Source organism: Crocodylus porosus, unplaced genomic scaffold, assembly GCF_001723895.1.
Source record: "Crocodylus porosus isolate Cpor-Errol unplaced genomic scaffold, CroPor_comp1, whole genome shotgun sequence".
Taxonomy (NCBI): Eukaryota; Metazoa; Chordata; order Crocodylia; family Crocodylidae; genus Crocodylus; species Crocodylus porosus.
The window spans coordinates 15,478,146-15,487,913 of record NW_017728924.1 but is presented as its reverse complement, the minus strand read 5'-3'; positions in this window follow the sequence as shown (position 1 = coordinate 15,487,913).

The window sequence follows — 9,768 nt, the reverse complement described above, 5'->3', positions numbered from 1 at the left end:
AGGTTGTCCTCTTCTGGCTGCAACAGTGTCTTTTAATGACTGAAATATTATCTTTAACCCTGATTTTCTGTTCCCTCCCTTGGCAGTTCACATCTCTGCCTCAGCTTTCTCTATCCTGCAGCTGCAGGAGAAACAGCTCTTCAGACCTCTCCCCAGGAGAGCGAGCCCTGAGAATTTCAGCCTGGCCTCGGGTACTTGAGGTGCCAGCTCCGCTCGGCGCATTGGGTCAGTCGCACTCTCTCTCCTGCTCATATTCAGGTTTCCTTTGGCTCTCAGGACCAGCTTCTATGTTTTTGTCTGCTGCATAGAGACCTTGTAACTCACAGTTACAATTCCCAGGCCAGTCAACACTTCAGCTCCTTGCATTTGAATGCTGTGTATTACTGTTGACTTCAATTAAATCATGATGCTGGCACAGAACAGTGTTCAAAAGTGAAAAATGGGGCCTGATCCAATGTTAGGCACAGTATCAGCCAGGTCAGAGCGCAACCACCTCCCTTATAGCTTAGCGCTTGAGTTTCCCGTTCTTGCAGCATTGGCTTAAATTGCTCCAGCTTTCTCCTTGCTTGATTCCCTTGAATTTGGTCTTGTTGCATAGGGGGAAAATACAAACCCCATTTCCACTTTTGTCTTTGCAGACCACATTTTTAAGGAGATTGTGAGCCATCTCACCTTCCCCCTAATTTTGGGCTTGCAAGGAATAATGGATGCAACTTTGCAAGTGTCAGTCATCACAAGTACGTATAATAGCACCAGTGAGGCAAACGGGTTGGTTATGGGTGCAGACAGCTAGCAAGCAATAGTGTAACAAGCAGTGGGAAACTGGTGCACAAACCCCAGGCACCCACTTAGAGGGGGCCCAAGAATGGCAGCTCCTGCAGCTCACCCAACCCCTGGATGTTACACCTCTGCTAGCAAGGCATCCAAATCCTTTCATCATTATTTTGCGGGTGGAAAATAGAGAGCCAGGTTTCCAATTTTAGTCCTTAGTATCCTAAAACTCAAGAGAGCTAGTCTCAAGGGAGCCAAACTTCTTGGGCATTTTCCTTCTTTTCTTTACACTGCTCCTAACACACCTGCATATAGCCAGACCCTGGCCCACCTTACAGAAGTCCGTGCTAATCGACAGTCTTCCCCTTAGTGGGCTCTTACCAATAGGGATGCCAATGGTGCCTTCACCTCTGTGACACAATGGTTCATTGTGGCATTGCAGTGCAAGGCCATCAAACAGTCACACAATATCAGAAAGTGACAGCGTTCCTCAATACAGGAAAGATGTATTGAGGTACTTCAACACCCTGAGCACCCTGAGCACTTAACATGCAAGATGTAGTAACAGGAACACTCCTGCTGAATCACAAGTGAGTGACATTGGAGTATCTCCCTCCCTTTCAGGCAGGGCGGAATATTTCCTGCTCAGAGAATTTATCCTCTTTTTACAGTGGATTATCCAAAACCCCTTAGACACTTCCCCATTCCTTGCCTGGCTAGTGAAATGAGTCTCACCTCAGAGAGCAGGGAATCTGATATGCGCTGACTGTCACAAGCTGAAGAACAAAGAACATCGATGAGCATCAGTAGCAGTGAGAATGATCTCAATATCCTGCTGCCAAAGAAGCATGCATGAAGCATGAAGAGTGACAGTGCCACTTTCAGACTACGGAAACGTGTGAACTTTGTGATTGCTGTACTGAGCAAAACGGGTGCAGATTTCCTGCAACGGCAATTATTCCTGTGTGAGCTTTGGACACCGTAGGGGTGCTATGGCTACTCTGTGAAGTGTGAGTTCAAGACCTGCTCTGGACTCATGCCAAAGGCTGCCACCAAGGTTGACCCAGCTGTATGTGGGTAGCTGGGGAGCAAAAGGCAGCTGGAAGTGACGCTAGCTACATTATTGCCTTGACTTCCATTGGCTACACAGACAGATGTGCCTCAGTCTTGCTAGTTTTATCAACTACTAAATCTGGGAAGACCCTTGACTTTGTGTCATTGCAGAAGAATTAATTCTAAGACTGTCCTTTTAAGGAGAAAGACACTTACTTCATTTTTAGAAGTAAATGAAACAAGGAGAATAATTTTGGAAGAGTATTGCCTAACCCCTATTTAACTATGTGTTGCATATAGCTTATGCGCATACAGACAATATGTGTTGGCAGAAGAGTGCACTTTTATCCCAGATTACCTGTAACAAACTGACTGTAATTTTTACACAAAGTGCAACTAAACTGGGGGGGAGTCATAGTCACTGGATATTAATGGTACTTATGTCCAAAAATATGAGAGATTTCTATTAATCAAATTGGAACGTGTCATGTATGTACAATAACATTGCAAGGGGTAAAAATTCTCCTGGCTGCCAGGTTGGCAGAAGTGATCAGCTAGGATCAGAAATAAATCTAAATCCCCTTTCAAAGAACTGTAGGGGCACCCAGCACAGCTGGGGGGCATTATGGGATTTCACTGGCAAAGGAAAATGGACTGCAGTGGTCTTTAATTGCATTGGGTACAACAGTTCCTTTATTTCTCTGTTATAGGGGAAAACCTAATCTATTTTCAGCTGAAGGCCCAGGAAACTCAATTAAACCAAACACCCCTCCTAATACAAGGGTTGTCCCTTCTTAAAGGCAAGCATGAGTACAGGAATAATGTATGCATTTAAGTGTTACCCATGTGGTAGCTTTAATTATTGTAAGCAACGTGATTGGGTTCCCATGGCTTCAAGATCTGTCCAGCCCACCAGAGCCAGACAGGATCAGTTCAGAGAGTGAGTTACTCTCTTTTCCTCTGCAGTATCTCACTATTTGCATGTGACTTCTTGTGAAAATGAAACCTTTGTTTGCCCTTCTTGGAGATGTCTCTGTTGTTGATTTTGTCTAATATGTGATTATGCTTTGGCCATGTCTGATGTTCTCCTGAATCCCAAAGGAAAAGGAGACAAGGAGAATCATTTTGGAAGAGTATTGCCTAACCCCTAGTTAATTATGTGTTGCATATAGTAATGGGGGTGTGAGGTAGGAAATGGACATTTTACAGCCACCGTTCAAATCATGAGACCACTCTATCTCTCAAAAGTATGCAGTGGATTATGTCCAGTCCTGGAAGAGCCCAGACAAGCAAATATATGAGAAAAGCTCTGTTCCAGAAAAATATCTGTGTCTTTGTTCCAGAACAAAATATCTGTGTCTAATGGGAAAAAAAGGGCAGAGTGGAAAAGAAATACTGTTCTTTAGTTCCTGGATTGTCCAAAATATCTACTCTGGTCCCTCTTGCCACAGCAAAGCCACAAACCACAGCCAGAAAGCACCCTAAGAAAACCACCCTAGAATATGCTTGAGATAAAGGAGTGAAATGCTACCAGTATGGAAAAGCCATTTATCGCAGGCTCCACTCTGGCAAGCCTCCCACAGAGATCTGGAGGCCAAATCCTGACACAAAAAACTCACAGAGTTAAGTCCTGATGGTCAGACCGACTGTCTGGCCCACAGAAGTCCCCGTGAAGATGTTTTTCAATTTATCTTCGTTCTCGAATCCCCAGCGACTGCACAGAGAGTTTTACTTGGGCAGGGACTGAGAAAAAAAACATAAACACAGGCCTCTGGATTTAGCTCAATTCAAGCACTTTGCTTGAGTGAATTTGTATAAAGACTTAGATCTATTTGTTTAATTGAAACAGGAAAACGCATGGAATGTGGAGGGCTGCATGGAATTGTTCGGGGCTGCCTTGGAAATGAATATCCCAGGCGACTAGGTTCGAAAAGAAAAAACTAAGGGAGAACCTTGTGTTCTGGCACAGAAAAACAGGCTCCAGCATCCTAGACTGCTTGCAAGCTACAGACAGCTCCAGAAAAGCAAGTGCATTTTCCTCTACCACCACTAGCTTTGTGTTTATTCAAATTATCTCTGTATATCCATAATTAGCCAGAAATTTATTTCAAACCAGTCATAGGATGTGATATGCTTTAAATATCAGTGTCTAGCCCAGGGTTCAAATTACATTTTGACTCAGGGGAGGAGGGGGGTCTTAAAAAAATTAAAGTGGTTCATCGATTAACAAATCCATCTAAGTGAAGGAGCACTCTGATTGTAGACCCATCAGGTTATGATTTTCAAATCTTAAAGGGAGTCTCTTGTTTCTTATGGGGGGGGGTGCTCAGCCCTCCCTCTTCCCCCCCTTGCCCCCAAGTTCCTCAATTCACACTAGCCACACTTCTCAAAGACACCACTTGCTTTAAAAACGTCAGCCTCAGCAGCAGATGCCTGGCAAATCAGATAGCAGGGGAAGCAAATTTACACACAGACTTTATAGACATGGCAGAGGCGGTAGCGTCAAGAATCATTAAGCGCTGCACTCTTTCAAAAGATAGGTAGGTCACATATGCTGAGTGATGCCAGAGCCAACATATATGATGAAGAGGAAGGGAGCGCTGGCTAAGTGCTACCTGCTCAGGGAGTAGGCTGGACCCTGCAGCAGGGAAGGGGATGAGAGGGGAAAGCATGGCACTATATAGGAGTTATTGTTCTGAAGAAGCTAAAAGGTGCAGCAGGGCCCTCTCATCAAATGCCTGAGACACTTCCACAGAGATTTGCCAGATGGAGTTTATTTGTGAATGATAAATGGACTGTTTGCATTTAAGCAGGCAACATCCTCATTGCAATTAGATGGAAGCTAAGACTAATGTATTCACCGGGGTTATTTTTTTTATAGAACGGTGGAGAAATCCTTGGTTGTTTACTTGGACCCCAATTCCAAGACAATTGAAAATGACCCTGTGATTGCACTGGGTTTGGATCATAGCAAAGGCTTGTAAAAACAAATTGCTTTTAAATGTAAAGCACTAGCATTGCTGTAGGTCTGATCCTCCCTCCAGGGCACAAGGAGTGGCCCTTTGAAGTGAACAGGATTATTCAGAGTAGGGCCGTTAGCATGGAGCCCTGCATGCAAATCCAGGACATCACAAACACTTGATGCTCATGCTCCATTTGTAAAGGGAAATCAAAGTTCACAGCACATTTCCTGCTATTTAGTATTTGCTTCTTTTCTTGATTATGTCCAGCCTGTCATTAGTACTATAGACTCAGCAGGGTAAAATGTCTGCAGAGGGGCTGCCTGGAGAACCAGCTCAACCATCTCCCTTTCATTTAAAGTGACTGGTGACCCAGGAGCAGGAGCGGGAGCTGACATGAACTGGGAACAGACATATTCTTGACATCACAATGTCGATAAGTTAGCAAGTTGCCATCAGCATTTCCATAAGGCACGAAGAGACAACAACAAGAGCGTTTCAGAGACTGGTGCATGCTTTGAGCAGATACTGCTATGGAAGCCTGTGATGGTTTAACATGTCATATCTCCCTAACAGGTAGCTGGAGCTTTAATTCTCTAGATACATATTCCCAAGTTCCATTTCCTTCAGTGGGAATTACACGAGAGAACAGAATCGGACCCTGGATGCCTGTATATAATTTAAACCCTGCTGAAACAGTAAAAGGACCTTGCCCAGATCAATGTCCATTGCCATTAAGAACTGCTCTGGTCTCAAGAAGCAATGTATGCAGTAGCAAACAAGATCCAGTAAATAGCTGGGTGCAGATTCCTTTCTGACATAACTCCTGCTGCCATAAGCAAACATTTGGTCATGCCTGATGCTATTTTAACTCTCAAAGGAAAAGGAAACATGGAGAGATTTTAGCAGGGACTTTAGCTCATATTTATTGTCTTCTTTTGTTTCTTGGCCAGTAGGTAGCCTCAATTTCAGGCAATAACTTTCTGTTGCTTTCGTCTGTTGTTCCATTTGATTTTCACAGCCATAAATCTTTACATTGCAGGAGGGTTTTTATCACAGTACAAAGATGTTAGGCACAGTCAGACCAAAATTGCTGGCTACATTGAAATCCAACTGGATTTGCTGCTCAGATACATGCTTTCATTATTGCCCCACATTTGCTGGGACCATTTCTGTTTGGGGTATTGACTAGTAAAATAATCTCCATCCACTGCTGACTTTCACAAAGGTTTGTGACACCCACCTTCAGGCCTCTATGCTACAAGGCAACACAGATGTCTCAACTGAATTACAGCTGGAGAGGGATCCCAGGTGGATAACTGACTCTCCCTCTTGATTGAGGTCATGGGTCCCACTTTACACTGCTCAAGTCCTTCTAAAAGTGGACGCATTGGCGCAGTAGTATAACTAGGGTGCAGTGAGCAAGGCACTAGCCGTAGGCATTAATTATGAGTGGGTACCAGAACTGGTCTCCCCAGGAGTCTTTGGCACAGCGGTGCAGCCCTGCACTGCACTTGCCCAGCTGTAGAAGCCAGACAGCACAGCACTGCATCAAGCGGCGTATCTGGAAATAATGTCCCCAACCCCTGCCCTAGGAGCCTTTGTCAGAGCAGGCACAGCTCGGCACCCAGTATGCATGTGTCAGGAGGAGGGGAGAGGGAATGAAACACAGGGTTTCTGCCACCCAGCAGAGCGGATGCTATGAACATATACCTGCACCCTCCTCACCTTTTGCCCAGCACTTCAGCAGCACACTAGGGCAGACTCAGGTGGCCAGACCCCTCCACCTGGGCTTAGCCACACACCCACTCCCTGACACCAGAGTGGTCGGCCAGGGTCAGCTGACTCATCACCCCTTCCAATATAGCCCCCTGGTCCAGAAGAGGAAGTGTCTGGGTAACAGAGGGTCAACCTTGTACCTGGGCTGCTGCACCCTTGGCTCGTGCTGCTGCTGGCTCCCTGCTGGATTCCCTGGATACTGACCCAGCTTTCCCATGGACCCCGAGGTTGGCTTGACCCACTGACTCCCTGACCCACCTCTGGTTTGATCTCTTGCATACCTAAGCTGGGTAGCCTCCTGCCTCACACTTTGCTCGACCCTCTGGATCCCTGACTCGGTTCTCCAGACAGATCTCCTGGCTTCTGGTTTCCCTGCACTCCCCTCATATCTTGGTTGATCCTCACCCTGGGTGATCCCCAAACCTGGCTGCCTATGGCCTGGCATGACGCCAAGCCCAGAAATACCTGCTCCTGGTGCACCAAGGAGCACTGGCAATCTAGGAGTGTTGGCAGTCTTGAACCAGCTCCAGCGCGGTGCTGGGACCAGGGCAATCAACTGACAGTCAGTCTCAACCCCAGCACTGCTATCTGGAGCTACTCCCCCTGGGAAAAGTCAATACAATTGCTACAATACAATTTCACTTAGATTCATTTCACTGCTTGAACTTGTGGACACTTTCACTGTAAATGCTATTAGCACACCCTAAGTATAATGTTCATTATGACCCTAAGACTTCCCTTCCCTTCAGCTATGCTCCCACCCCCCACATCGACAGCGGCTGGCATATCCCTGCACTCCTCCCAATTCACTGTAGATGCTCAATGAGCTTCTTCGCTGGGATGGGCTGAAGGTGAAAGGAAATGTGGTTGGAACAAAATACAAGAGTAGTGTGCTAGTCCAGAGTTATGCTTTCTAGGGGACAATTCCAGCTGTTATTAATTAGGGCAGCCCTGTGACCTGAGCCCCAAATCTTTCCATTTGTCACAGAGGATCATGTCCTGCTCACTTCACTCATTTAAGCCTCATCACAATAAGGTGGAAACACATTATTATTATTACCATTGCAGCCACACTGAGTGTTAATGACTTGTGTATGGTGATTAGATTAGGCATCTCCAGTCCTTTAGTCATCTGCAGATAGGTGCACAACTCCCCTGTTGTCCCAGTCCTGGGAGAGATGACACAAAGTGAGCGCAAGTATCTGCAATGCAGGGACATAACATAATTAAGGGACAGTTCTGGGAACAGTCGTCTGTACTGAGCGTCAGGAAGTCTCAGGCATTGTGGTCATACTCTTATATTACAAAGCATAGTAAAAAATTGGTGGGTAAAGAATGAATGTGTCTGAGGGAACACAGGCTTAAGCACAGTCTTCAGCATGCTAATGAATTGCTCAGCAATACACTTGTCTCAGGCCTTACTTGTCCTAAAAGACAGGAACAGCCTGACAGCTGCAGAGCCACAGTCACATTAATGCAAAGTGAGCTGCCCCTGAGCTTCCTGTCCTGCTCATCGCTTTTTACCCTGCATTTTTATGCATAACACTTGGCTGCGGAGGCCAGCTGTGGCTCTGGCCAGAGTACTGGCTCTGTAAGAATGGCACATTCTTTCCCCGCACAACCCTGTTACCTGGGCACGTTCAGAGTCATTTCTGAGGACAAGAGTAACAAAATAAAAGTTTGTAGTTCTCATTATTCCTTTAGACCAGAAAAACCTGGGAGTGGAGTTCTCCCTTGATTCATCAGCTGAAACTGTGAATGCAGAATTCCCATAATGTAATTCTCAAAGAACCTGGCTGGACTCTCAGATCCTGGGTTCTTTGCAGGAAACAGCAGTAAAAAAAGAAAAGAAAAAGAAAAATCCTTGTTTTCCCCTCATAGACTGGTCACATTTGGTGTCAGATTATTAAGAGTCTGTTGGAAATTGGAGTCAGACTCTTCCTTTGATTTAGAATTGACAGGGAAATTACTATTTAATCACATAGCCACATGTTACATGTATTACGTTATTAACTGGTTAATCTCATAATAAATTTAGACCGGCCACATGGTTGGATAAGGTAATTATCGCACCATAAAAATATCCATCCAGATATAAAAAGAGACAGCCCGCCACAAAGTTAGTGTTTGAAAATGGATAACAACTTTATAGCTGGTTTCTATCCAAATTTAATTTGAACATGTAGCTGGGCCCTAGTAAGACTGAAGTATTGGCTGGTCTCTGTTAGTATCCAGTACCAAACAGTTTTAAAAAAAGGTATGAGACCTCTATATAGCGTATAGGTGAGACAGTCTGCCCTAATGCAAGCCTCACCTTGCTGAAGGTGGGAGGGCAGTTCCCACAAACACTATTAAGCACACACAGGAACAGAAAAGGGAAAGGAAAAGATGGAGGCAAGCAAATATGAAACTGCAGCAATAACCGCACATTTCTACAGCTTGAGAGACCCTCTTTCGCACACATTCGCACACCTTCTTCATTGTCCTTGTTCACCATTGCCCGGCGAGGATGCTGTGTTTAGCAGGCTGCTTTGTAGGAAGAATGGAGACTTGCTCTTTCCCTTGGAAGGAGCATGATTTAAGTTTTAATGCAACATCTGCAGCGCAGTCTTGAGGCTTTGTAGCTGATGCCTGTGCTTCAGACAAAGCTGAGTTTCTAAAAACCAAGAGCTCAGGAGCATGAATCTAGGGCCAAGAGCACCATCCCTTTCCCTAGCATGCTTTGATTTGTATTCTTTCCTCATGTTGTGTCACGTCACTGCTGGGCTCTGTGAGACAGCTGCCCTCAGCAATGGTTGCTCTTCCGTGTTAGGCAAAGCGATTCGGGAAGGAATAGCCTAAAAGCACGTTGGGCTCCTCAGGGATAAGAGAGAGTGTTGCTTCTCAGCCTCTTGTAGGCTCAGATCAGCCAAGGGACTATTATTATTAGTCTGCAGTGTTACAGTGTCAAGACTGTTTATGTTAGGATAAATGAGGGCTCAGCAGCCTTACAGCCAGCCCCAATGCTACCAAGTGAATGCAGGCATCCAAGGCCATAGAAGCTCCAGCAGTTATCTTCTCTGATGCGACTCTTGGGTCCAGTGCCTTTTTTTCAGGCACTGAATTGAAATATCTATTATCATTACATACTAATGAAATGAGGGACTATGGGAGTTTTCCCTTCCTCTGTAGCAGGAGACATGATCTTTTTCATTGGATCTCTCAA